This window comes from Natator depressus, chromosome 17, assembly GCF_965152275.1.
Source record: "Natator depressus isolate rNatDep1 chromosome 17, rNatDep2.hap1, whole genome shotgun sequence".
Taxonomy (NCBI): domain Eukaryota; kingdom Metazoa; phylum Chordata; order Testudines; family Cheloniidae; genus Natator; species Natator depressus.
Genome location: NC_134250.1, coordinates 17233896 through 17261226, shown reverse-complemented (window position 1 = coordinate 17261226; position 27331 = coordinate 17233896). Strand labels below are relative to the sequence as shown.

Genomic DNA, 27331 nt, shown 5'->3' with positions numbered 1-27331 from the left:
CAGATTTACAAAAATATTGAAGAACCTAAAGGTGCTAATGCAGATAGTTGGATTTACGAAAGCATCTAAGCAGGTTAAGTGCCTAACTCCCATTGTAAGTTAATGGGAGTTAAGCCCGTAAGTCCCCTATCACAAGTCATGAGATCTGGCAACTCTGCACATTGTTAACAGAAGGTGGACAATACCTAGAAAGAGTCTGCATGACACTCTGTGCACCTGGGAATATTCAAAGGAAGGGAAACAAGAATGAATACTCCACTGTCCAATACTAGGGCTGATATCCTACCATCTTTGATGAGAAAGATATGAAGGAGCAATATCCATTTTGGTACGTGGCTATGATATACTTTCCAGAAGGTCTGTCATGCTGTACAGTTTGAGCAACGATCCATGTTCTGGTGCGGGTTATGCTGGCTTGGGAGGCAGACCTGCAGAGAAACGTAAAACAAACAGTTAAGTAAATTTAATTTTAGCATCATGAGTGGGAGGCTCTTACAGATGGCATCAGTAACAAATTTACTGCCAGCTCCGCAGTGTGTCATCATTTCTGCTAATACTTAAGTGATGCAAATATAGAAAACAATGTAATTGTTGCTAGGGTTTTCATTCTTTAGCTGATAGGCCATGTTGAATGCCTTGCACAGCAGTGTCCAGGGAATCACTTGAAATGAAGATTCTTGAGTAAGTAGTTACTTGAGATGAATAAGAGAAAAAGTCACATTTTCAAAGGCTCCTAAGTCATTTAAGAGCTTACGTTGCATTTTCAAAAATGCCTCAGTACTATTGACTTTCAATAAAACAGGCTACTAAATCACTTTTGAAAATGGGACATGGGCCAAGACTTTCAAAGGTGAACAGTGATTCTGAGTGCCCTACCTGAGACACCGTGAAGGTTTCATCACCCATGCTCTGAAAAAATCAGGCCTCCTTAAGGCATCTCAATTTTGGCATCCAAAATTTAGGCACTGAAAAATCGTGAGTCACATTTGAAAATGGGACATAAGCTCCTAAATCACTGACCCACTTTTGAAAATGACACCCAATAACTAGCTGATGCTCATATCATTGTGGCATTGAGGCAGTGCTTGGAGGGGGATCCTAATACAAATTCTATCACCCTATCAAGCAGAAGGTTGGGGTACTTTTATTGCTTGTGATGGAGCCACTCCTGCTCTGCTAAACCATTGTGGACAGATATGATGACCTCATCAATATACTTCCAAAGAGCAAGTTAGAATGGATCAGATTGCATCCAAAGCCAGGTATTCTGAAGTTTCCGGGGCGGGGGGGGAAGGTGACTGGTCTATATCCCCATCCCACTTCACATTATTAACACCGTGCTGAGTTATCTACATAGAGGAGATATTTTTCAGGAACAGAGCGTAACCGTTTCCAGCAAATGCATTTGCTATAAAGTGTGCTTGCCTGGTTGAGTTGCCACATAGACAGCTTTTCTATTTCAACTGGAAAACAAATGAAGAGATTCCCTAGTCTCTATTGCAGCAGTCTTGTCACAATGCATGATCTAAGAGCGGGTGTGTGTGCGCGCATGCACACACACACACACACCCTTACAAAGGGGATGTTGGACTTCACTTAGAATGTCTCTGCTATCTTCCATTAAAATTTCTGCCTCAACATTCCTATTAGTTGACATTGTTTGTTTTAGTATTTAATATGAGTAGACTTCCTAGTCTAGTGATAATTCTTAGTACATAACCCTTTTCACGCATTGGTCTCAGACCACTTTACAAAGGAAGGTCAGTATTTATCTCCCTTTTACAGATGGGAAAACTGAGGTACAGAACAGTGAAGCGACTTTCCCAAGGTCACCCAGCAGGTCAGTGGCACAGCTCCAAACAGCACACAGGTCTCCTGAGTGCAGGGCCCTAAAACAATTGGCTGTATACATCAAAAGGCTCTTTATAGACCATTGTTCTGTACTGTCACAAGAGTCGCACTCAATTGCTGTATTATGGCACAGTTAACATCAGGAGTTTATTCATCACTCCACCTTTTGCAGGTGGAAACTTTTCAATGTCACCCAACTATCTGTGTTAACCTTTGCTTGGGATCCCTGTAAAGGGAGAGAGTCAGCTCTGGCAGCCATCCTCTCCCCACCTTTTTCCAGTATGACATCACTTTTCTAAAACATTTAATGTTAATATGCAGCCAGGAGGCCGAAATATTGTTTTTGACTAAATTTCAACAACAGCTGGTGAGAATTTTGCAGAACAGAACGGTGGGGCTTATTTTTTTCCCCCCATCTGGAGTTCTCTTCTTATGGACATTAGCATCTTTCTTAGAGAGCAGCTGGGAGACGCGATTCCCAGCTGGGGTAGACGTATACTCGCTAGCTTGAGCAGAGCTAGCATCTAAAAATAGCAATGTAGCTCCAGGGGCACAGGCCAACTCCCGGGCTAATTACCTACATACAATCCCACTTGAGCCACCGCCCCTGCTATTGCAGCCACAGCACTATTTTTAGGTGCTAGCTCGAGCAGAGCGAGTGCAGATATGTGTACCCAACTGCTGCGTGGACCCACCCCTAGTTTAAACAAATCCACGTGAAGAAGCCAAGAAGGAAGCAAACAGAAAATAAATCACCACACTCACCTTCGCTGAGGACCCAAGACTAGGTCCCTGATCCTTCTGCTCCAAAACCCAAAAGCTTCTGCTACTTGATCTAAATCAGATCTTCAATAATGAGCAGTAGTTGTATATCCTTTATCCTTTCTGTGTGTCAGCTACTAGAGGACAAGAGAGAAAAACTCTAGATTATCTATGTATTGTACTTATATGGCCATCAGCACTGTAGTATCTGAGTGAGTGCTTCACAATCAAATACGTTTATCCTCACTACTCACCTGGGAGGCAGGGCAGTGTTATCTCCATTTTACAGATGGGGAACTGAGGCAGAGAGAGGCTAAGGGCCAGATTTTCAAAGGAATTTGGGGACCTAGAGATGCAGATGGGCACCTAGGCCCAGGTATTTAAAAGCATTCCTGCACTCAATGTTGCAATGCCTAACTCATTTGGGAACCAAAGTTTCATTTTTCAAAGGGGTTTAGGCACTTAGGAGCCAAAATCCCATTGACTGTCAACTAAGTGCCTAAATCCCTTTGGAAAATAAGACTTCGGCTGATAAATCAGTTTGGCATTGCAATGTTGAGTTCAGCAATGCCTAAATACCTATAAAAATCTGGGCCCTTGTGAGATTCTCAGAAATACCTAAGCTTTTGAAAATCCCACTCGGTACTTACCTGTATTTTCAGGCCTCAAAATACCTTTGAAAATCTGTCCCTATGGGACTTGGCTAAGGTCACACATGATGTCCATATCACAGCAAGGAATTGAACCCTGGCCTCCCCTAATCACTGGACCAATCATTCCTTGTTACAATTATTCCCCATTGCTACTGTCATCAACATACAGTTAAGGGTAGCATAAAATCCCTCCTTTACCTGTAAAAGGTTAAGAAGCTCAGATAACCTGGGTTGCCACCTAACCAAAAGGACCAATAAGGGGAGAAGATACTTTCAAATCTGTGGGAGAAGGTTTTTCTTTTTTGTTTTCTTTGTGCTTTCTCCGGGTCAGCGAGGAATCAGGGCAGGGAAAATACATCTCCTAAAGCCATCTCTGAACTAAGCAGCTACGATTACAAATTGTAAGTAATAGGAAGGAAATGCATTAGATTATCTTTTGTTTTAGCTTGTGAATTTTCCCTGTGCTAAGAGGGAGGTTTATCCCTGTTTTTTTTTTTAACTTTGAAGTTTTGCCTAGAGGGGTATCCTCTACGTTTTAAATCTTATTACCCTCTAAAATTACCTTCCATCCTGATTTTACAGAGGTGCTTTACTTTTTTTTTCTCTTTATAATAAAGTTCTGTTTTTTAAGAATCTGATTGGTTTTTAGGACACTAAAAACCCAAGGGTCTGGTCTGGTTGGTAGATTATTCTCAAGCCTCCCCAGGAAAGGGGGTGAAGGGACTTGGGGGAATATTTTGGGGAAACAGAAAGTCCAAGTGGTCCTTTTCCTGAATCTTTGTCTAACTCACTTGGTGATGGCAGCAGTACTCATCCAAGGACAGGGAAGGATTTGTGCCTTGGGGAAGTTTTTAACCTAAGCTGGTAGAAATAAGCTTAGGGGGTCTTTCATGCAGGTCCCCACATCTGTACCCCAGAGTTCAGAGTGGGGAGGGAACCCTGACAGCTACAAAACTGAATCCTTTGTTAAATGGATTAGAGAGGGAAAAATGGGAAGTGACTTGCGGATAATGCAGAACTGTCTCTGCTTCCCAATATGGGTCCAAAACCTAACCTCCTCAACTCAGCTGTCACCAAGGCCCACTTTCTATTGAAATCAATGGAAGCTGCTTTGTCTAAGCCCTGATAGAGGAATTCAGAATGTGGCATACACAGAAACACCGTTCCAGGTTCACACTGGAGATGCACTTGTGTTTCAGATCTGGGCTGAGGGAAGGTTTCAGGAATAACAAGTTCAGATAAAGTAAGAATTAACCTGAACTGTTCCCTAGAGCCTGAACTGAAGTTACAAGCTTGTTTGGTTTTTTTAAAGTTAAAAAACCAAGTTTTTTTTTTTTTTTCATTTTTTCCAAGTCATTTTTTCATTTTCATATTGATTCTGAACTTCCTGATTGTAGCTAGAAGCAGAAGTGCTTAAATTCTCCGGAAGAGGCAGCAGTCATGCACAGACTTCAGGATAACAGCACGAGCAGAAACGGAGGCTAGTAAAAATGCTAGGGTTTGGGGCATTTTGTTACTATGGTTAGATGTACCCATGTATCTCCTGCTTTAAATTGCTAAGGAGTCAAAAGCAGACTCATTAGGCAACTTCAAAATGCAATTGTATTCTCAGTGCAAAGCTAGCCAATTTTGTTGAACTTGGTAGAAAACAGAAATTTGAGGGCTCACAAATCCCCCCGAACTAACGCCCCAATCCTTCAATTAAATAAAATTTTCCCCAAGGTACTTTGCATCTGCTTTGGAACTCTGCTTAACATTCATCGCAGGATCAAGCCCTGCATCTGAACGTTGCGGTGTGAAAGCTTGTGGAAATATTGTTTTGTGCACCTCAACTTGTAATATTCCCGGTCGACACTGACATCTCACAAGATGGCCAACCCAATGATGCAGAGGCAAGAGATTCAGACAAACCATTATACACCATCTGAATGGGGTGTTAAGAAGGGAAAGATAGGAAAATTTCTTCTGCAGGGATAAGCAGCAGCAGAATACATTTTCCTTTGGCATTGACACACCAGCTAATGGGTGGGCTCTGACATTGATGGAGCATGCTTGCAGCTGTACCACAGACAGCAGTATATATTGTACTAGGGGCAAGAAGCCTAGATGGGGAAGAAAGGGAAAGAAGACAAGAAAATTACTGTACAGGAAAGACAGTGGGAGTCGAAGTCCAAGTAACTGCCACTTCAGTCACAGTCCAACATGGCTTTTGTACCCAAGAACGTGCAATCAAGTTCTATTTCCAGCCACTGTAAAAGGCATTTAAACAAATACCTGATAAATGAATACAACACACAAACCATTTCCTCCCTATTTCCTTCCATGAGGACTGAAATGCTTCAGTTAATCATCGATAAAGAAATCAACCCTAAAATGAATGACTAGGGAGCATATTATTCAAATAACTGTCCAGCCCCGCCCTATTTCTCATCCTGCAGGCAGCATTGCTTGGTGGTCTAAAGCAGAGACCTGCAATCCAGGAACACCTAGTGTTAATCCTGACTCCATTAAGGAATCCCTTGATGGGTTTTGTGGAAGTCACTTCACCTTTCTCTCTCTAAACCTCACTTTGCCCATCTATAAAATAAAGATATGGCATGCTGTAAGGTCTAGTTAGCTGATGTTCATGCAGCCCCGAAAACTCCGAGGCAGATAGGCCAACTTCCGACAATATCTTTGGGAGCCCATATTGCGAATGGTTTATGTATCGCTGTGGGCTAGGGACTGTATGCACTCCAGGAGGAAAAGTCTACCACAGCTCCAGCAGGAAGTGAAAACAGAGGGGGATAATTAAAGCAAATCTCTCAGGTTACAGAACACCTCTAGAGAGGTACCACCGCATGGGGAGGGTCACGTATTTTGGTTCAAACTGGATTCTCCAGACAGCAAACAGACAAAGAAAGGACTTTTAGGATAAAAAGCCCTGAGGCCTTGGTTCCTGATCTAAATACTGATATGAACTTGTAACCACAGTGAAAACCCAGTTGCGGGATTTGAAGGACTGACTCCTGCACCTAGGTTGGAATTGGGGTGATCTCTGGTAAGCTTTTTAGCATGTGCATAGGTGCTTCTATTGTTTTATCTGCAATCTCTCTCTAATGCTTTTACCTTAAGAATAGATGTGCTTGCTTAGAAGGAGCTGTGTAACTGCTGGCAATACACTGGTCACAGCCCGTGGAGAGAAAGCAAAACCCAGATGCTGGCCTTTTAGGAAAACTAGCCTGCTGGGGATATCAGAGTGTAGCTCTGGGAGCTGTGCAGCCTTAAAAACCCCAGTCAGAAGGGAGAGAGATGATGGCTAGGAACTAGAAACCTTTCAGAAGGTGCCCTCAAGGGACCACAGAAAAGAAAATACAGGTGCATTTACCCTTGAAACTATGACATGCACTCAGTATTACTATTTCAAAACAGCCTTAAAATAATGGAAACCGATTTAAGACAGGTGGGATCAAACTTTCAAAAGGGCTGTGGTATTGCCAGCCCTTATTTAGGTACCTGAATGGTTTTGAAAATCTAGCTCCATTTGTGGATCCTATGAGCTTCTGAAAATTCTAGCCTCAGATACTAGTTCTTTGTGCTATATACAGGGTCCTTCGGTATGTGTGGGGTCTCATCTGAGTGATCTTGAGCAAATGACTCAGTAAAGTTTTACACCTTCTAAATGGATACGTAAATTGTACACTCAATAGAATATAATGTCCTGGGCCCAACTGTTTATTTGAGCAATTTACACTTTATTAGCTTTTAGACAGTCTTTCCCTGACTAATATGTGACTGTACTGAAAAATGGCACCTTCTTACTCAACAGATCTGGTCCCTGCATGTATTAATTTCAAATTCCGATCTGCTGATTTATTTCTGTGAGTGACGCTTTTACTGGTTTTCACTCCTGTTAGCCCTGCAGAGTTAACAGATCAATGGGAGAATGAGCTGGGTTCTATTCTTTTTTTTTTTCTTGTCCATCATCAACAGGATTGTTTACTAAGCTCTAGTTAGTTACATTTGTGCAACATCTCTGAATACAAATGGAGTTGCCCAGATGGCAATAAAGGCCTAATTTGACCTGTCAGTAGCAATGTTGCATGAGAAGGAAATAGCCCAGCTTGACTCACAGAGCCCAGGTTGAGTCTGCAAGGATGGGATTTAGAGAAGTATCTTTATATTAGGTTTCAGAGTAGCAGCCGTGTTAGTCTGTATTCGCAAAAAGAAAAGGAGTACTTGTGGCACCTTAGAGACTAACCAATTTATTTGAGCATAAGCTTTTGTGAGCTACAGCTCACTTCATCGGATGAAGTGAGCTGTAGCTCACGAAAGCTTGTGCTCAAATAAATTGGTTAGTCTCTAAGGTGCCACAAGTCCTCCTTCTCTTTATATTAGTAAACTAAGCATATTTGATGCAGAAATCATTGAGAGGCAATACACATGGAACTCCACAATGTCATTTGCAGTCTCCTCTCAGAGCAGATTCACCATTTAACTGCTTCCTAGTGACACTATGCAAAGTTCTTAGCAGTGCAAATTCCATAGGGGTATTTTTCTTCTTTCAGCCCCAAGAATGTGGGACTTCTCTCTCTTCTTCTACTGCTTACGAAAGGTTCACATGGCTGGTATCTTGGGTTCATGAAAAACAAGCAAGGTAAGGAAGGGGGGTTATCATCTGATTGGGTGGGAAATGACTCACTTGAATGCTAGCATAACTCACACTAGAAAGGATGCATCTCTGTGCCTCTCTAGCAACTGGTCCCCATCAGAAGTTAATGAGCCTTTTTCCGCTGCCGCTTGCGGGGGCTAGTCCTCCCATTGTGACAGGGAGGACAGTTCAGTGGTTAGGGTGCTCGCTTGGGATTCAAGAGAGCCTGGTTCTGTTCCCCAAAGACTTCCCCTATGACCTCAGGCAACTCATTGAGGCTGAGCTCACAATCTGTAAGATGAGGATGACTCCCTACCTCACAGGGGTGCTTTATGAGGATACATACTTTAAAGAGCGAGAGATGCTCCGGTACTACAGTGATGGCTCTCAGATAAGTACCTTAATCCTTCAATGTAGGCACAGCAGAGGTTCATGCTTTTAGCACTACAGGTCCCAAGGTTTTATCCTTACCAATGGCCCAGCCAGCACTGGTTACACAAGGGTTGTCTACCAAACACCTAGTATGAGACTCGGATTCTGTCCTCTGGCAGGGCTGTACAGAGCCCAGACAGGAGACGCAGGTGCGTGGAAGGGCTGGGGGCAGTACAGCCATGCTGGAGGAGCTGCTGGCACGGGGAGCTGGCTCCTGGGAGTGACAGCCCCACGTTTTGCTTCTTTTGCCACTGCGGTTCCCGGGAGAGCCCTGCGGTTCAGCAGATACTGATTTCTATCTGCGGATATCTGCATCCGTGGGTATAAATTTGTATCCATGCAGGGCTCTAGTCAAGGAACATTTTTTGTGAGGGAGGAGGGTTGGGTTGGGGGGTGGGGGGGGTCAGTACGGTACCAGTAAGAGTCAAAATCTACTTGCACCATTGGTTATCCCACTCTCTGGGGATGTTCCCCTGGAGTCCAGGAAGAAGACTGAAAATCAAGCTCTCAATGGCAAATCAGCACTCGCTCTAAGGGAGCCTCCACGCAGTACATGCCTGCACCTGATGCAAAATCAGACAGGGAAATCTGTCCTTATTTGAATATTTTCCTTCTCCTATTGCCATAGTACAAGAGCACAATACAAACAAACAGTGTAATCCACTAAACCACTAATTACTCCCTGCCAGAGGGTAATACCTAGATCTGATAAAGGCTTTGCAGGCCCTGTCTGGCTTGTCATTGTAAAAGCCCCAGAGCTAAAAGGAGAAATACACACAACTTGCTCGACCAACTTCCTGTTCTTGCCTCTTATCTTTTTGGGCCAGACTGCCTCTAGGAAGCAGAACACCCACTTACATAGTTACTTTGTGGCCTATTTCCAGGGAGTATTAATATTTCACATAAACATTACCAGGTTTGTCATCTGCTGCAACATTAAATGTACAGTAAGCAGCTGAACCCTACGATCTATGTTTGTTGGGGGGGGGTGGGAGGAGGGAATCCTGCACGTAAGCCTGTTTCTCTGGGAGAAAACTCCTAGACTTTATTCTGCACTGCATTATATAGCAAGTAAATCCAGAGCATGTCAGCGGATTTTGCAAGGAATGCCCTGAAAGTTGTAGGATTCTGCAAAATAAGAGTGAAATTCATGCCCATTAAAACCTAATTGGAAATCCACCCTCCCCAACAGAGGACAGGGCTCCAAGGCTGCAATGTGTTTACCTCCCAGCACTCATTCCTTCTGCTACTGCTGCTCTAGCCTAGAGCAGCACCTCTCCACCCTCCGCAGCACTTGCACGGGATAGTAGGACAATTGAGTTTGTATAATCTGATCCTGACGCTATCAACAGTGTTGGTCTACGTGGAAGTCAGCACAGAGACAGCTCCATGGCATGCGCGCTCCCGAGCGGCCACTATGCGGGCAGCCTCACTGCACAACAGCCCTGTCATGGGGCTAGCGGTACGGAGAGCTCTCTGCACCAGGCTAAGGAGAGGAAACAAAACTGATCACTAGTAATAAACAACAATGCCCCCGACCACCTTGCTTTTATCTAGTGCTTTTCATCAAGACCTCTCAAAGTGCTTTACAAAGGAGGTAGGGATCATTACCCATTTTACATTCAGGTAAGCACCAAGAGGTAAAATAACTTGTCCAAGGTCCCTCAGCAGAGCAGTGGCAGAGCCAAGAACAGAATCCAGGTCTCCTGTGTCCCAATCCAGTGCTTTATCCCTTAAACTGCATTGCCACCATTTCTTTAGACCCTCGTCTTACTTGACCTGACACCTGAAGGGTGATAGGAAGAAGTGCCCAAAGAGGCTAAATCCTGCTAGCCTTACTGCACTAGCACTGTGACTTTGAGACCAGCAGGGTTTGGGCCCAGATGTTTCACTGACTGGTGACACTGCTCCTGCACGGCTGTCACCAAGCACTGGGCAGCCGTGGGGATGCCACAGGGCAGGAAGGGCACCTGCAGCTCCTCTGGCAGGGGAAGCATGGGTGTAGCAGAACAGACCGAACATAAATATTTTTGAGTTGATCTCATTCTTGCATCATTCAACTCTGTAGTGATATGTCCTTATCGTGCTCTGGGTGCTACCTAATCCTGTTTACCTAAGAGCCGTAGATGTTTCATGGAAAACTCTGAGCAAACATTCTGCTTCAAAACCTTTCTGGCTCACCACCTGCTCCAGGATTTTATGTCAGCTGGGCCTTTTGGGCCAAATTGCTGCTTTCTGAATATTTTGCATGATTCTGCTCATGTCTGTGTTATCTTCCCCACTTCCGTGGACACTTATCATGCCCTCTGGTTCTCTGGCTATGATGTTAGGACGACAAAAGCAGAGACTGCCCCCCAAATAATCCATCCAGGTTCCACAGTGAACTCAGTTAATACTGGGACAGGACCTTAGATGCTTAGTCTGGACAACACGGACTCTCAAGAAGCTCTGAAATGACAGATCAAGCTCGTAGTTATGAATCCAGGATGCACCAGCAGACAAAGATATAAAACTCCGATACTCGTACGCAATACAAAAAAAACTCTTGCCAATGCATCCAACAGTGCTTCCACTTTCCATGTCAGTCACCCTACTACCTGCAGTATATTAGACTCCGTAGTGGGTGGGTGTGCTGCGGGAGGGGTCACCTTACTCAAACTTTAAAGGGACAGTACAAGGGACAGGAACTAAGTGTCAAGAGGTTGGAGCATATAACTGGGTGGAGCAGGACGGGTTAGGAGTTCTGGATTCTATTCCGGGCTCTGTAACCTTCTTCGGATAAATGTATTACAGCATTGATTGAACACTGCAAGGCTTGGGGAGAATACTGGAGAGCTTAGTGTTTTGTGAGGATAAGTATATCACGTAACTCCCTGCCTTGCTTTTCCCTTCTGTAAAATGAGGCTAAATGATGCGGACCCATCTCAGAGAGGGTGTTGTGAGGATACATGTATTAGATGTCTGTGAAGTGCTCTGAGAATCTGGATGAAAGTGTCTCTAGAAGGGCAACATTTTACAGATAGGACATAAACCTCAGACTGTTTGGTTCTGCTGGATAATTTCAGACCCCGAGATGGCAGAATAGAGTTGAATTGGACAGGAATGGTTTCCTTTGAAGCTTATAGATAAACTAAGAATAATGTGCATTCCTCAGTTTGCAAATTTCCCAGTAGTGATTTATTTTTTACAAAATCTTCCCAGGCCCTAGGAGTAAAGGGACTTGCTTCTCTCACACAGCACATCAGTACTCAGCTCCGGAAGAGAAGGAGCCAGCGGAAGTGGGAACCATCAAAGGGTTTCAAATGCAAGACCCCCATAGTCCATGAAAAACTGAACAGAGAGTGCAGAAGCAGTTTCTTGCAGTTCCGGAGGACCCTCCGTACTTCATGCTGAAAAAGTGGAGGGGCTTAATATGCTGCTGTTTTCTTTAATGAAAGTGTTGCCATGGCGACTGTCTCATCACGTTAGTGTGGTGTGCAGATATATGCAGGTGTCTGAACACTCACTAACAGCCTTGACCCAAGGGGATCAGCAAAACACAACAGCCGGAGTAACCGAAAGGTGAGGTGATGCTGGCGATGGGCTTAGGCCTAAGAAATGTAAGTAGCACTGGGGCTAGGACCAAAACAGCACCTGCAGCTATTCCACATGATACTTTATCTTCGGGGGAGGGGGGCGAGGAGGGGGAAGGGAATCGCTCTGCACCTGTCTTGCTGCTTCCTAGGCTGATGTCATCACCCCTCTCCTCCCTGCACATTCACAGAAGCCTCCCCTAGCACTGCACATTTCTGTGATCCACGAGCTACTTGTGCCTTTCTAATGCACCAATTAAACCTGAGCCTTTAAAGTGTCATGGTTGACTAGACAGGGTTGCTGAGTTGCTCACTAAATACATAATGCTGGGGTAGAGAACACCCTGAGCCAAACTCCCACATCTAAATGCTGAGGCATGAAGCGGGGAGTCTACATTGCCTATGTGCCAGGCCTTTACATTTTTAAAGAACTGAACCTTGTCTGCAGAGAGAGTGGCCATTTTGTTCTTGGAGTTGCTGTGGTTTACTGGGAGAGGACACTGACCGTTCTCTCTCTCTCTCTCGTATGCAGATTTCAATCTCTGTCTTTAACCTACAGATCAACTAGCTTTGGAAGGATTGGAGTGGGATTCAAGAGACCTAAGCTCACTTCCCAGCTCAGCTACAGGCTTCCTTTGGGCCTTGGGGAAGTCACTTAACTTGCTCGGTGCCTCAGCTCCCCATCTGTAAAATGAGATAGTTATTTCCCTATCTCAAAGGTGTTGTAATGATTGTGAGGTGCTCAGGCACTGGAGTGAAGAAGAAGTCCATACAAGTACCTAGACAGATAGCTACTTTTGTATATGGGAAAAGTCTGAGCATTAAAGCTGAGCAAATCATGAAAAAAATGTTTCCTGTAGTGTTCATTTACATTTTAAAACGAATTCACTCCAATTACATTAGAACCTTCTTTGCATTTGCTTTCTGTAGATATTCTAGCAAACAAGTTAACTGGCAGCAATGTTCATAGAAACTGGCTTTTAAGAGAACATGTACAGAAAGCCAATCTTTAATACAAATACATGAGTGTTTACACTGGAAACCTGAGCATAAGAGTTATGCAGATCCATCTTCAGAACAAGAACTATACCATGTGCCCTATGTATCCAGTCAGAACTAACCAATGCAGCTAGAATTTTGAATTCCAACAATTAACCGCTTGTGCAGTACCTATTTACCAAGAGCTATTCATAGAAGGTATTTGGGATATAACTTTAAGCAACAGTAGAATGAGAAATTAATACACTGGTAGAAGACCAGTGAATTTGTGAATCGAACTGTGGGGAATTTGCTGAATAAATCATATGCTAGTAATTATTACACTAAACTCTCCTGGAATACGCAAACTTTAGGGGGCAGTGTTTGAAATCCAAATTCAGACCCCCCAAGTCTATTATGCAATTTTTAATTATTTTTTTTTAAAGTGAACTGAACCAAACACCTAGGTTTGACGCACACAGCCCTAAAACTTTGAGGTGCACAAAATCTGTGGGGGGGGGGGGGGAGGGGGGGTTGGGGGCTTTAGCTTCTTTCTACATTGAGGGTAAAGGATCCCTGAAAATCACATCCAATTTCTAGAGGAAAAAGATTGGGGTTTAAGTAGTACTTCATGCTATTCCTTAAAGCAAACATTCACCACATTAATCATGTCATTATACAGCCACCACAGCATCACTCCCTAGCTATTTAATTATTAAATTCACTGGATTTAAACTGCAATCTGACTGATTTAAAGAGACTTTTGCAAAACACTGGGCCTCCACAGTCTTCTCACTGACCAGATCAATTGCAAGTTTTTAATTAAGAGAAACCATTAACATAAGAATTATTAGAATTTTTGCAATTCTTTTAAAGGATAAACCTGAAATTCATTTGCAAGCCCAGGAACCTTCAGAACAGTGTAGGAGGCTGCTCCCTTCATTAGTGCAGAAACTGCACTTTCTCCTGAGTCACTTTTTTAAAATTCCACTTTTCTGTAAACTTTTAGGGATCATTAAAGTCAGCACCAGCAATTCATATTTATTATTTGCATTATAGTACTACCTAGAAGCCCCAACTGAGAACAGATCCACATTGTGCTATGCCCTATGCAGACACAGAGTAAGAAAGCATCTCTACCCTGAAGAGCTTATAATCAGGTTTGAACATAAGAATGGCCATACTGGGTTAGACCAAAAGTCCATCTAGCCCAGTATCCTGTCTTCCGACAGTGGCCAGTGCCAGGTGCCCCAGAGGGAATGAACAGAACAGGTAATCAAGTGATCCATCCCCTGTCGCTCATTCCCAGTTTGGCAGAATTCCATTTTTTAAAAAAATATATATAATTTTGATGGATAATCTCAATGTTTATTTTTAAACTCTCTCTACTTTTAGCTGTTTAAATTTTCACAGTTGCAGGAAATTATGGGGAGGTCAGACAATTATTTCATGACAGGAGACACTGAGATTCAAAAAGTGTAAAGCTTTTTAACCATTAACGCACAAATTGTCAACATCACAGGTTAAAATTTACAAAGTCAACCTCCTTAAATCAAACCTTAAGTTCTCAAAAGCAGCATTTTTTTCTTACTTTCTTATCTTTAAATTTCAATTATATTAAATGGAAATAGTTTTTCCACTGTAAACAGTCAAACTGACAATCTACATTTACAGATAAAAATCTAATCTTTCCAAGTCTACTCTAATGTAAATAAATAAAACAGACAAATGGTGGGAGGAAAGCATGATTCTCATTTTACAGGTGGGAACTGTAAACAGAGAGGATAAGTAACTTGCTTGAGGTCACACAGGAAGGGTGTGGCAGAGGTGGGAATTGAATTTAGATTACCTGAAAGCCAATCCAATGTTTAAGCCCAAATCCATCTGTAGTTGCTTTACAATTCCTGTTAAACTGTTAATTTACTAACATTGGTTAGCAGAAGCTTTGGTAGAAGTAAACAACAGAGAAACACTACATCTAGAAATTCAACTGTAAGTCCTCAGGGCAAAATGAGAATACACAGTAAAACCTTGTGCTGAAGACAACACTCCCTATCGATGCTGATTTTCTTTGCCGATAGCAGCCTTTGAGGGACTAGATGTGGTAGGTACAGGAAAGTATGACACTGCACATGCAAGCCAGGGAGGACAAGTGATGAGACTGTCTCACAGATGTTTGCATCTGGATCGACAACTGGTATTCTGAGGCTCAGGCCAAAAAGCTGAGATAGTGAACCCAGAAAGCCTGAGTTTGGAACTGAAGGACGATCTCGTCTTTAGGGCATGATGTGGCTGTAAAGCACCTGTTTAACAAGTGCCTTATGTCAAGGCTCTGGCTAGCCAGATGAGTCAGATGACCCAGGGTCAAGGGAAAGCTCAGAGGCAGAACTTCCTATAAGGGTCACGGGAAGGACGAGGATGAGCTCTGCACCAACCAGGTGGAAGGCTGAGAGGAGATGGGAACAGTGGGAAAAGCCTCAATAGAGATGAAGTGAGCTGTAGCTCACGAAAGCTTATGCTCAAATAAATTGGTTAGTCTCTAAGGTGCCACAAGTACTCCTTTTCTTTTTGTGAATACAGACTAACACTGCTGTTACTCTGAAACCGAATAGAGAGAAAAGCCAGGCAGCAGGTTCTGGGTTTCAGAAAGGAACTAGAAAGTCCATTACAGTTTTGTTTACAGCTGACATTAAAGTATTAAATAAAGACCACCCTAAAGGAAGGGACTGGAATGCTTCTGCTGTTGGAAGCTTTGTTCAACATACTGATCCAGGGATAGGGCACTGGCTTAGGATTCAAGAGACCTGGTTTCATATCCTGGCTCAGCTACAGGTGCATCAGCTTACAAGCACCTTTCTCAACCTCCCAGTGGGCCTGTGCGTTGTATCTGCTTATTTTATGGACACCAGCAAGTTTTTGCACGTCGACTTGGTCTAGACAGTGCCGCTAAAGGAGAACGCACTGGATTTCATTGTGCTTCACATACCAGCCACCCAAGAGCTAAGGATGCAACTGTAGAATATTTAAGAGGCAGAAAGAGAAGAGGTGGCTATTAGAGAAACCATCTTCTGATTTGTAACAAGGCAAATTTGATCTGGAAGCCACAAACAAATAAATAGGGACTGTCTATTCTTAGCACTGTCTATTCTTAGCTATTTTTCTAATTGCGACCATACTTAAACTCCAGTAGCCTTATACTAAGCACTGCATTTACCATTTTTCTTAACAGCACAGAGTAACAGCCGTGTTAGTCTGTATTCGCAAAAAGAAAAGGAGTACTTGTAGCACCTTAGAGACTAACCAATTTATTTGAGCACAAGCTTCCATGAGCTACAGCTCACTTCATCGGCTGAAGTGAGCTGTAGCTCACGAAAGCTTGTGCTCAAATAAATCTGTTAGTCTCTAAGGTGCCACAAGTACTCCTTTTCTTAACAGCACAGTAATCCTTATGCTTAGCTCTTTATGTCTTCAACGTCCTGTGCAAGCCAGGGGTGTTGCAAGCAGCAAAATTCAGAACTCATCTGAATCCCAGGATGTTGAGATCTGAAGTGCTGGTTCAGCCCACTGTAGCGATGGGTCCAAATAGCAAAGCTGTGATCTGGATCAGCATTCAGGGGAGGGTGATTTGCACCTTACTCTACTACAATTACTAGTCACTACATTACAATTACTCTACTACAATTACTAGTAGTAGTAATGTAATGAGCTCAGGAACGTCTAAGTCAATCAAATTCAAAAAGAACTTGAGACTGAAAGATACCAGGACTGGCCTGTTTGTTAGTGTTCCCCTTCCTTCCGCAGCCAACTGTTCTAATGGTAACAGATCAGGCAACGGTACGGCAATTAACTACAATGTGACAAAAGCGGTGTCCTTTGTTGGCAGGGGGTGTTGGGGTTTTGTTTGTTTTGTTTTTTGTTTTGTCAGCATCATTTTTTCTCCCCCAACCCCCACTTCATTCCCTCTTCCAGCCTGGCTGTAACAAGAATCCATGTCATTTCCTGTGGCTCTCTCTTCCTCCAACAGCCTGGATGAGCTCATGCACAAGGCTGTGTAACCGTTACCATTCCTCTGCCACATCATGATGACTACAGAAGAAAGACCCACTCTGCACTGTTAGTCTCACGTTTCACAACTGTCCCCAGCAATGCAGAGGGCACAATGGTAGAGGTCATTAAGCCAGTCCCCCACACTCTACCTTGCTGGGGCCAAAATAAGAAGGAAATGGCGAAGGGGTCAGAAAAATTGTTTTCAGATAGCTGCTTGATTCACTTCCTGGCACACCATGGGAATAAATACAAATGCAGAGGACTCTGTTCACTATAGGGACCAAGTACTGTAAGAGTGCACGACCCCCAGAGCCCAAGGACCTATACACATACATGGCAGTGTAATGGGGTATGTCTCATGGGCCATTGCCATTTTAAATTAGGGGATGCTACACACAGGACCCACCCTTAATACAAGCCCCGTTCAAGCAACAGCATTTTGTGGATTGGTCTGTGGCACCTCCTAGGAACTTGCCTGGGTTCAATTTCTGATCAGTTGTTCTGCTATCCAGCTAACCTGCACCAGCTGTCTGTGGTTCTAAAAGGACCACTTGGCTTCTGGGGATTGTCAGAGCACATTGCCCTTTGGCCCCTCCCCTTGTCTGCCCCACCAGGGGGGCTGCAGGGAAGGAGGCCCAGCAGCAGGCACAAAGGGGGCAACACAGGGCTGGAACATGTCCTTTCTTTCCCAAGCTGGGCTGACAGGGATAGCATAACTCCACGGGCTCATTCCTGACTGCCAATTCTACGCTTTGCGCGGACCTGGGGTACGTCTGGGCAGCTTTGGAGCCGGGCGCGCTTGGAATGAAGAAGTGCCAAGTGCATGTTAGCCTCGATAAGGTCAGTTGGTAGGAAGTCCTGCCGAAGCTTTTTAATTTTATACGTCCCTTCACAATAGAGTGGAGATCTGCCAACTTTCCTTTCACATTGTGAGCAACACAAGAAGTCAGCCTTCATGCACTGCTTAGCCTGGAAAATTTATACCTCCCTCAAAGAACAAGTTTAAAAAAAAACAAACAAACAAAAAAAAAAAACAGAAAAAAAAGCAACCAACCCTGGCTAAGTAAAGCTGCTTCTTGCCTGGGACCCAGAAGGCAATTTCTGTGTTTAATCTAGGTGTGACCTTCCCTGCCCCTTCATTAGTTTCAAATGTTGTGTTATTTTAGGCCTGAAATGAATTGGCATTGTCCCCCTGAAGGTACAGTGGAACCCGCTCCAGTGCTCGAGGCCGGGCGGTGTCATTGTTAGACTGGCTTACGCAACAGGTGATGCAGGCTTCCCTGGATCTGCTTTTAGTTATTGTGATGGCAGACAGGGGAACTAAAATCATTCCCCTTGCCTCTCCCTGCACTTCTGAACGCTCGGTTCTACCGAGAAGCGAATTCAATAACCCACCGTCTTCTCCCTGCTCCATGTCTGAGTCAGTGCAGCCTGCAGCCATTCTATATAGCCACGAATGCCACAGGGGAAGATGAGAGAGAAGGATGTTCCATAGACCCTGTTTACAGAAGCACTCCCCCAACTGCGATCAGAGCCCCCTGGTGCTAGGTTTTGTAAAGCCACATGCCCACTGGGGATCCCCCTCCCCAAAGGCATAGGAGAGAATGAGATTGTAAGGGTTATAAAACATCATTAAAAGCACCTCAAGAGGAGCTTTCACCCATCAGCCAGGACTGGCTACATGTGTCCAAGTGGGTTATTCTCAATACCTACCTCACAAGGGGGGTGGGGCTTCTATACCCGGGCCCAATTTTCGGCATACAAATCCCCCCAACGTCTGTGCAAATCAGAACTCTGGCACAAGCCCAGGGCATGAAACTGTGGCCTCACTGACAAAGGCAAAACTCCTATTTAGTTCACTGTGGCCAGGATTCCACTCAGCATGCATACACAACCCCTCATTGTGAGCACACTGGAGATCTGCTCATAATCACACCCACACTCTGGCTTGCAGGGGCCAGGGAGGGATTTATCAGATCTTTGGTGCTGCCTCCCAGGTTGCGGGATGCTCATGGGTAATGGGCACCACTGTTTTATGGGCAAAATTACTACAACTGATAAAGAGAACGCCCCGACAGGCTGCAGAGAAGGCAGTTCTGCGCTCCACTGGTGTCCATATTCATTCAGAAGAGAGAATGTTATCTGGATTTGGGGGTTGGGAGGGTATACAGTTTTTTATTTTCAATTCATATTTTTTTTCTACCACAGAAAACCCTGGGGGTAGGCTGGTCAGCAGAGGAAAGCTCAGGGTTTTCCATTCTCTGGCATTATAGACAACTATTACCAGAATAAATATTTAGGCTGAGTTATAAACTGCAGAGAAAAGGGACAGTTTAAAATGGAAATATCCACAGAGCCATCACACACTGCAGTTCTATGACAATTTAGCTGCTTCTATAATAAATAATAATACCTGGCTCTTACATAGCACTTTTCATCAGTAGATCTCAAAGCACTTCACAATCTAATGCATTTATTCCTGCAACACCGCTGTGAGGCAGGTCAATGCTATTATCCCCATTGTACAGCTGGGGAAACCGAGGCACAGAGACAATAAGTTACTTCCCCAGGGTCACACAGGAAATCTGTGGCAGGGAATTTGAACCGAGGTCACCCAAGTTCTAGGCTAATGCCCTAACCACGGAACCATCCTTCCTCTGGTAATGGATAGGCAAGCCCTGCATTAAGTGTCAAAAACTCACTGATCCTTTTACATTTCAAAGTTGAGATTTTCCAAGCAAATATGGCAGGGAAGCTAAATCCAGACCCCACATCCTGCTAATTCCTTAGTGAACACACACATACTTTTCATACCTCCGATGGCACTGAGCCTTCAATTTGCCTGTGTGTAAATCACTTTGACCTTCGGCATCCTGCCTACACGTCTCCTGCAGCATGCATATTATATATAATTTTTATATTTAAAAAAAATGGATGGATGGAAAAAAACAGCAAAAGCTACACCCAAGCAGAATAGTGTGAAGAAGCAATTTCTTATTTAATAGGCGGTAAGGGAGTTTGTAACATAAATGGCGAGCGTTAGGTGTCATGTCAGTCAGCATGTTGGGTCCAAATCAGAAAAAGGCAGCATTAGTTTAACTGCAGTAAGTGTCTGTATTTAACAGGAGTTAGGGCCAGATTTGCCAAGGAGCTCAGCCCAGCAGGTGCAAGCTGGCTGCTGAGTGATTCTGAGGATCTGGCCTTCTCTAGATGGGCGCTGGTGGGTCTTGAGCACTTTGGAAAATCTGGCTCCAACTATGAGTGCTCAGCACTTGAAAAACCTGCCACTTAGAGACCTAACATGCAGAGGATTGCACATAACCATAGCCAGCGTGAGTGAGCTCAGTTACACCAAACACAAGGGCAGTGCAATGCAGCAGATAACATCAGCTCAAGCACGTGTACAGACAGTGTGAGAGGAGGAAGAGGCGGACAGTAGGTGCACAACTCACCATTTTCGGAGAAAAGGGTCATAAAATCATTACACTTATGAAGGCAGATGCTGTATCTTGGAGATAAGGATGCAGGAATTTCTTACCTGTCACTCTCGGGTTGCAGCCGTGCCTCAGTTTCTCCACTGGTATATAGTCTGCCTTTCACTGGTTGGGTAGTTCAGCTCTCTAGTCAAACCCCAAAACTGTTCATCTTCTGGGAGTAAACTAGAGTCCAAGAGAAGTACAAAAATTCATCCCCCCTGGCCCAGGCACTCATAAGCAGTCCTCGACCTGTGTGGGGAACTGTACCTTTAAGAAGCTCATGTTATGTAACACAGAGACAGCTGGAACTGAGCCACCGAATGAAGTAGGTCTCTGTCCAGCACCTTGTCTGTGTTCTTCATGAGCACCCCTCTCCGGACTTTTTCCATAGCCCTTTGATGGAGACCCACAAGCAGCTCCAACTCTCCATTTTACCCCTTAAGGTGTCACATACTCACTTTTTCAACATCAGGTGTGGCATGCTTTGGAATGATACCACCGTCCACGTTTAATCCCTGCACCCCATTGGGATAAGTACTAGAATCATGTCCAGGGCATTGTGTGTCTTGTTAACCTGGAAGAAGTGGGGAAATCCCTTCCCACCACAACCCCCGTCATTGATGAGATGATCAATTTGGGCACAAAATGGTCATTGGGACTAGTGGGAATGCAAAGGAATTATCTGCAGAACCCCTGTGTTTCAGGGTAGAAAAGTCACCCTCTGAGACTGCATAACCCCCAGATGGGACAAGTTAAAGATAGGTATAAACACCTTCCCACTATTGGATGCTCTGACTAGCACAGTGTCCACGTTGCCTAGCATGAGTCCTCTTTGTGCTTTGGTGAGGAACACGAAGAGAAGGGGCATGCCAAAACCAGGGTTTGATGGCTGGCTTATGGACAGTGTTGTGCTGTTCCCCTCAGACCTGTCCTGACTACCTCATTTCCTTTAGCAGCTTTGCCTACTTAACAGCAGCTCCGGCTCCAGCAATCAACGTAAATGCAAATCGCTTGGTGTGCCAAGCGCTTTGCGACATTTGCCCTTGATTAAAATAAAGTGCTATTAAAATAAAGCCATGCCAGTCCCGTAGGATGACACAGCTTCTCCCGTGGGCAGGGCAGGTGTGACCGGGCCAGGGACCCATTGTACAGGGAAAGGAAAGGACCACATGAACTATAAAGGTTATCTGAATTTAAAATTAAGGGGATTTTGTGTGGACAGCCGATTTGTGGGAGGCTGAATTTAAGCCAAAGCTAACACAACGTTTTCATTATAACTTGCAGGGCTTGTGGGCTCTTTGTCTTCCTTGCTTCAGTCTGGTATTTGTATATGGAAAACAGAAAGATTAAAGACAACAGAACAGCTCCACCTGGATAAATAGTTAACCAAGTAGTCAAAATAGTGTGTGTGGTAAGAAACAGCTGCTGAACAGGAGAACAGCAGAAGAGAAAAAGGGGAGAGAAGCATCAGTAGGAGAGGGATAGGAGGAAAGAAGAGCTAAAAATGGGGCAGCTGTCAGGAGAAGATGAGGGAATGAGCACTGCGTGAACCACCAAAGATTTGGTTCCAATAAGCCATGCACCCTGAAAGGCGCCTGAAAAGTACTGAAAATCCTTGTGGTCTGGATAGCAGGAGAACTAGGCTTTCCACCTGCAATGTGGACATTTACTATAACTAATTGAGCCTGTACCCAGGACATAAAAACCTGTATCTCAGCATGTATATGTACAAAGCGAGAGAGATCTAGTCCCTGCACTTGCTTAGCAATGATAGCATGGAGGAGGAAATACGGACTAACATGAGGATGTTGGGGAGGGCCCACATACAGGAGCAGAGGAAAATGGACGGACCCCTTTAAGTCAGGTGTGGCTCCCTAAGACAGCAGGCTGTCCCCAAATTCAGCACAGCCACCGTCTGTCACGCAGAGAGGACATTCTCTCCTATTTCCTCTTGCAGTTTGCTTATTGTGTGTAAACATTTGTCTTGGTCTAGAGGCTAGACTGATCCAGGCAAACCATGTGTGCACAGAATGCTGACTCTCCAGAGGCATTTCAGAAGCTCCAGGGACAATACTTGAGCGTGCGGCAGCAACTGGCTTGAAGAAAAGGCTCCGGAAGCCAGAATGACACCATTTTGTCCAGCCTCAAAATCTGTAAACAGAACAGACTCAATAGAATAGAACTGGCATTTCTAAAGTGCCCGTATGGCCTAAAGCTCATATTAGAAAACCACGAGCTCTACTGCTCGTGTGGGGTGAATATGTAGCCACTCATGAGATTTTCAAAAGTCCCTACATCACTTAGGGTGGAATTTTCAAAAGTATATAAGTACTCTGCAAAAGCTCAGAGTCCCTGAAGATGCAAGCACTAGAGTGCTGTGATAGTGGTTTTGTTTCACAGTGGTACAGGCCAGATCACACCCCCAACATGAAGTTCAAACACAGTATTAGTGAGACCACGGCTGGAATACTGTGTCCATTTCTGGCGTCCATGCTTTTAAGAGGAGGTTGACACATTGGAAAGAGTTCAGGAAACAGCTACTAGAATTATCCAAGACCTGGAAAACCTGCCTTACAGGGAAAGACTTGTCCTCAAGATGGTTAAGAGGACTTGATTATGGTCTATACGTATCTGCATGGGGAAAAGATTGGATAAAGCAGATGAAGGCAAAATGAGAGTCAATGGCTAAAAGCTGAAAGGTAGACAAATTCAGACTAGGAATAAAGGTGCAAATTTTTAACAATAAGGGTAATTTAATTAACTCATGGCACAATTTACCTCAGGATGTGGTAGATTCTCCGCTATATATATATATAGCCTCTAACTCAGGACTGGATGTCTTTCTTTCTACAAGGAACTGTTCTAGCTCAGTCCAAAATTATGGGTTTGATGCAGAATGCCTGGGTCTGTGTTATACAGCAGGTCAGACTAGATTCATAGATATTAAGAATCTAGTCTGATGATCACAATGGTCCCTTCTGGCCTCAAAAATCTATGACTCTATGGAAGTCAGGGTGTCAAAGCACAGCTCAGCTAAAGCCATGAAATTTTGCCTGGCTTTGGGATGGAAACTAAAGACAGACTTGATCTTCATCTTTGAACTCAGACACTCTCTCGTTCTCTCTCTCTCTCTCTCACTTTCACAAGCTGCAGCAAAATACCAATTTCAAAACACTCCCAAACCTGGGAGTTCAGAATTCAGATACAAATTCAACCTTGACCAAGTTTTGGAGCATTCAGATTCAGGCCTTTACAGAGAAGCTCAAACTGTGAACTCTGATTGCAACCTGGATCCAAGGATTTGATACAGCCTGTCTCTACTAACAACTACGTGGGACTATCACTTATGGCATGCTTTCCACCCTGAACCATTAATCAACCCAGATTCCCGTGAAACACTCCAAAGCTGGAGAGTTCAGAACTCAGCACAGGCTGACTGAAATATTGATCATTTATTTTTCAGTGGTACCAAGAAGCCTCAAACAACCTATTGTGCTAGAAACACAGTTAGTAAACAACAATCCCTGTCCACAAAGCTTCCAATCTAAAAGACTGTTTATCTGTAACAGGTGGATAAAAAATAAAGGGCAGGTAAACAAAAACAGGACATGGTAGTACAGACTAAACTGCATGGGGAATTCAAATCGGTAGCAGCGATCACTGCTCGCCCCACGCCACCTCTTCTTCAAATGGCAGTTTTCTGAGCCTATTATGGAAGGGCTAGGACTTCAAGGAAATGAAGATGGTGGCTTACATATTCTCTTGAATTTTGGGTTCCATTACACAAAAGTTTTGCCTAGCTATGAATAAGGCAGAGTAAAAATTGGGATAGATTTAAAGACCACAAGAGACCATTAAAAATCATCTAGTCTGACCTCCTGTGTAACACAGGCCAGAGCATTCCACCCAGTTACCCCTAGAACGAAGGCACTAGCTTGTGTTTAATTAAGCATATCTTCCAGAGAGGCATCCAGTCTTGATCTGAAGACATCAAGAAATGGAGAATCCACCACTTCCTTTGGTAGTTTGTTCTGATGGTTAATCACCTTGGCCCTGGACAACGGTGTTACCCCCTTTTCTTTCTAAAAGTAACGATGAGGTTTATTTCCAGGTGGACAGCCCGCTAGAGATGGGCAAGTAGCACTGGGTTTAAACATTTCTTGCTAAGGAAAGGACGGAATACTGCAGATATGCTGTACTAGAGTAAAGTACTCATGCATCTCTTCATATGCTTCCGGGCATTACACAGGAGCTCTGATGTCAAAATGGGTTCACAAAGGCAAATTCCCTTCATGTAACAGCCAGATTTAAGACCACAACCCTGTCGTAAGACTTCTTCATTCTTTTGGGGCTCTTATACCTCTCCTCATGGCTTTGACTAGCCCAAATTAAAGCACCTTTGTCTTACAATAGAGTATGGATGGTTGAGACCAAATTGTGTACAACCAAAAAACCTAAATCTTCACCCAAAGCTCAGTGTTGTTGCTTTAAAAAAAAAAAAGTGATAAAGTCATGGATTAGGCAGTTTAGAAAAGTTTAGTCGCCTTCACCCCTCATCTCTTCCTCTGCATGTCTAGGATCAAGTTTGGCCTGGAAGCACTGGAAAAGACAGACTACTCTTCTTCTGTGCTGTGTTGTTGTAGCCATGTTGGTCTTCTGTTCTGGGATTTCTAATCCAACCCAAACCAGGAAGTGCTAGTAATCACGAAAACCTGTTTCTCATGGGCCTCCCACCCCCTTTCTGCAGACCCAAGAGTTTTGGAGACACACCTGAGTGTTTTAGTGCTTAACTGAACCTCCCAACACAAACAAAACCCACTCATTCCCCAGAGTGCACATGAAGGGAAACTGAGGTCTCTCAGAATGCAGTGCCTCTTAGGTGCCTTATTTGAGGCTGTTTGTTTACTACAACATCATGACTATATGCTCCCCCCCCCCCGACACACACACACACACACACACACACACACACACAGTTTGCAATTCAAATCTTGTCAGATGAAGGGACAGAGTTTACCACAATTAGATTCCCATCTTAATCTATGTGAACGAGTCCTAGTAGCAGGCAGATGACAGACGACCAAAGGTGCTCAGAGATGGCCTCCATGCAGTAAGGTGAGAGTCAAGGTAGCAGCTATTTCCTGCAGTAGAATAGCAGCAAGGTGAAACGGGCCATCGGAGAGTTCCATCTGGGTACGTTTTTTCCATGAGCAAAACTCAAGGACCAGCTAATAAAACATAAATCAGTCGGCCAAGTAATTTCCACAGGAACTGGGTAGAACCGGCCAGTAGTTCAGGCTTTATTCTCTGCAGTCCCACTTAACAATATAGCATTGTTTGATGTCTGCTGGGTACTGTGGGGCTGCAAAGTGCAAAGCGATGTTTTCTCAAGGAAATTCCTGTGAAGAGGAAGTCTCAAGTGGCTGATAACGTGCTTTCAAGCTTTCCTCAAGAGCAGGCTGCCATGAAGCTGGGGCCTTCCCTAGTCACAACGTACTTGGGTGTACATACTTGGATACTAACTGCTTTCACCAACTGAAGGGACACAAATCCATCATGAAGTCTCCATTTGAGAGTGTTGTCTGCAATTCTCCAAAACAGAGGGCCTCACGGGAGACAGAGTTCTTGGAAAATTAAAGGTGCAGTACACAGAGTCATGGTGTGTACTGCATACACTACAACACTGAGCTGGGTGCAGCTGTCATTATTTGTGCTACTTTCATTATTTGTATTGGTGCTTGTTAACCTCCTCTGCAGCTTAGTGGTTTCAAAACTTCACCACTATTATTACCACCACACAGATTTCCCTGTCGCAGAGGTGCTGTGAAGATTAATTCATGTTTAGAGCACTCAAACAGTGCTAAATAGGATTCACTCTCTCTCCAAGTGCTCCCTTTCCTACTAATATCAATCAATCCTTGAAATCAAGGACCACTGGTAAAATTAGGTAAAGTTCTGTGGTCTGCATCATGTAGGAGGGCAGACCACATGATTAAACATCCACAAAGCCTCTTAGTTGCTCTCCTTCAAATCCCACCTTAAAATTCCCCTTTGCTGTGATGCCTACACAGAACTTAACAGGGAGGCTGCTGATGTGCTGAGACCATTAGGTTAGCAGAACAGTCATTGGTCTCATTGTTTCTTTGTGCTGCTGTCTCTATCCATATTCATCTGTTGTCTCACATCTTACACTTAGATTGTAAGCTCTTTGGGGCAGGGAGCATCTTTTTATCCAATGTTTGTGCAATGCCTAGCCCCATGGGATCCTAGCATGTGACTGGGGCACCTAGGTGCTACAATAATGCAAATAATTAATGAATCCTACTACTCAATCGTTCCTTGTGGCCCCAGAATCTATGAAACTAGGAGTTTCCCCCACCCTATGTTCAGAGTAAACACTGCTACAGAAAACAGTATTCCCCCCTCCCACTTCCCGAAACTTCTGTCCTAACAGAGATGGAATGAAACGACAAACATGAGGCCAATGCGATATTTCTTAATACAGATTTGGGGCAGGAAGTACAACAAACCCAACTTCTGCAACTGTAGCAAAGCTCCAGGCATTCTGCAGCCCGGAAAACAGATATGGCATCACTTACTCATAGGTCAGTTGTCGTCAGCTATTCCTTCTCCTCCACCCTGGTTAGTATTTTATGAATTGTGCACATTCGCTTAATTGCTGCATGTGTGTCTGCGATCCAAGTGACTGTTCAACGCCAGTGACTACTGCAGAATGATCAGAAAGGCTTCACCTTGCTAGAAATAACAAAAGGTGGCATATGAGGCTCGCTCACACAGCAGGGGAATGAGAAACTGACTCACATTCAGGGGGAGGCAGCTGCAACTCACACAACTCAGGCTTCACAATCACTCCTGGCAATTTCAGATCATTACAATTTGCTTTCTGCTCAGTTCCTCCCACTGTTGTAA

At 44.1% G+C, this 27331-nt stretch overlaps 1 long non-coding RNA gene across 1 annotated transcript; it reads right to left on the bottom strand.

The window, feature by feature from the left end:
- Nucleotides 1-292: 292 nt before the first annotated feature.
- Nucleotides 293-25432, bottom strand: LOC142000260 (uncharacterized). The gene is made up of 4 exons (XR_012642201.1): nucleotides 25419-25432; nucleotides 20464-20584; nucleotides 2617-2750; nucleotides 293-428 (listed from the first exon to the last, which is right to left on the bottom strand). It is a non-coding gene; the product is annotated as an uncharacterized LOC142000260 (long non-coding RNA).
- Nucleotides 25433-27331: the final 1899 nt, after the last annotated feature.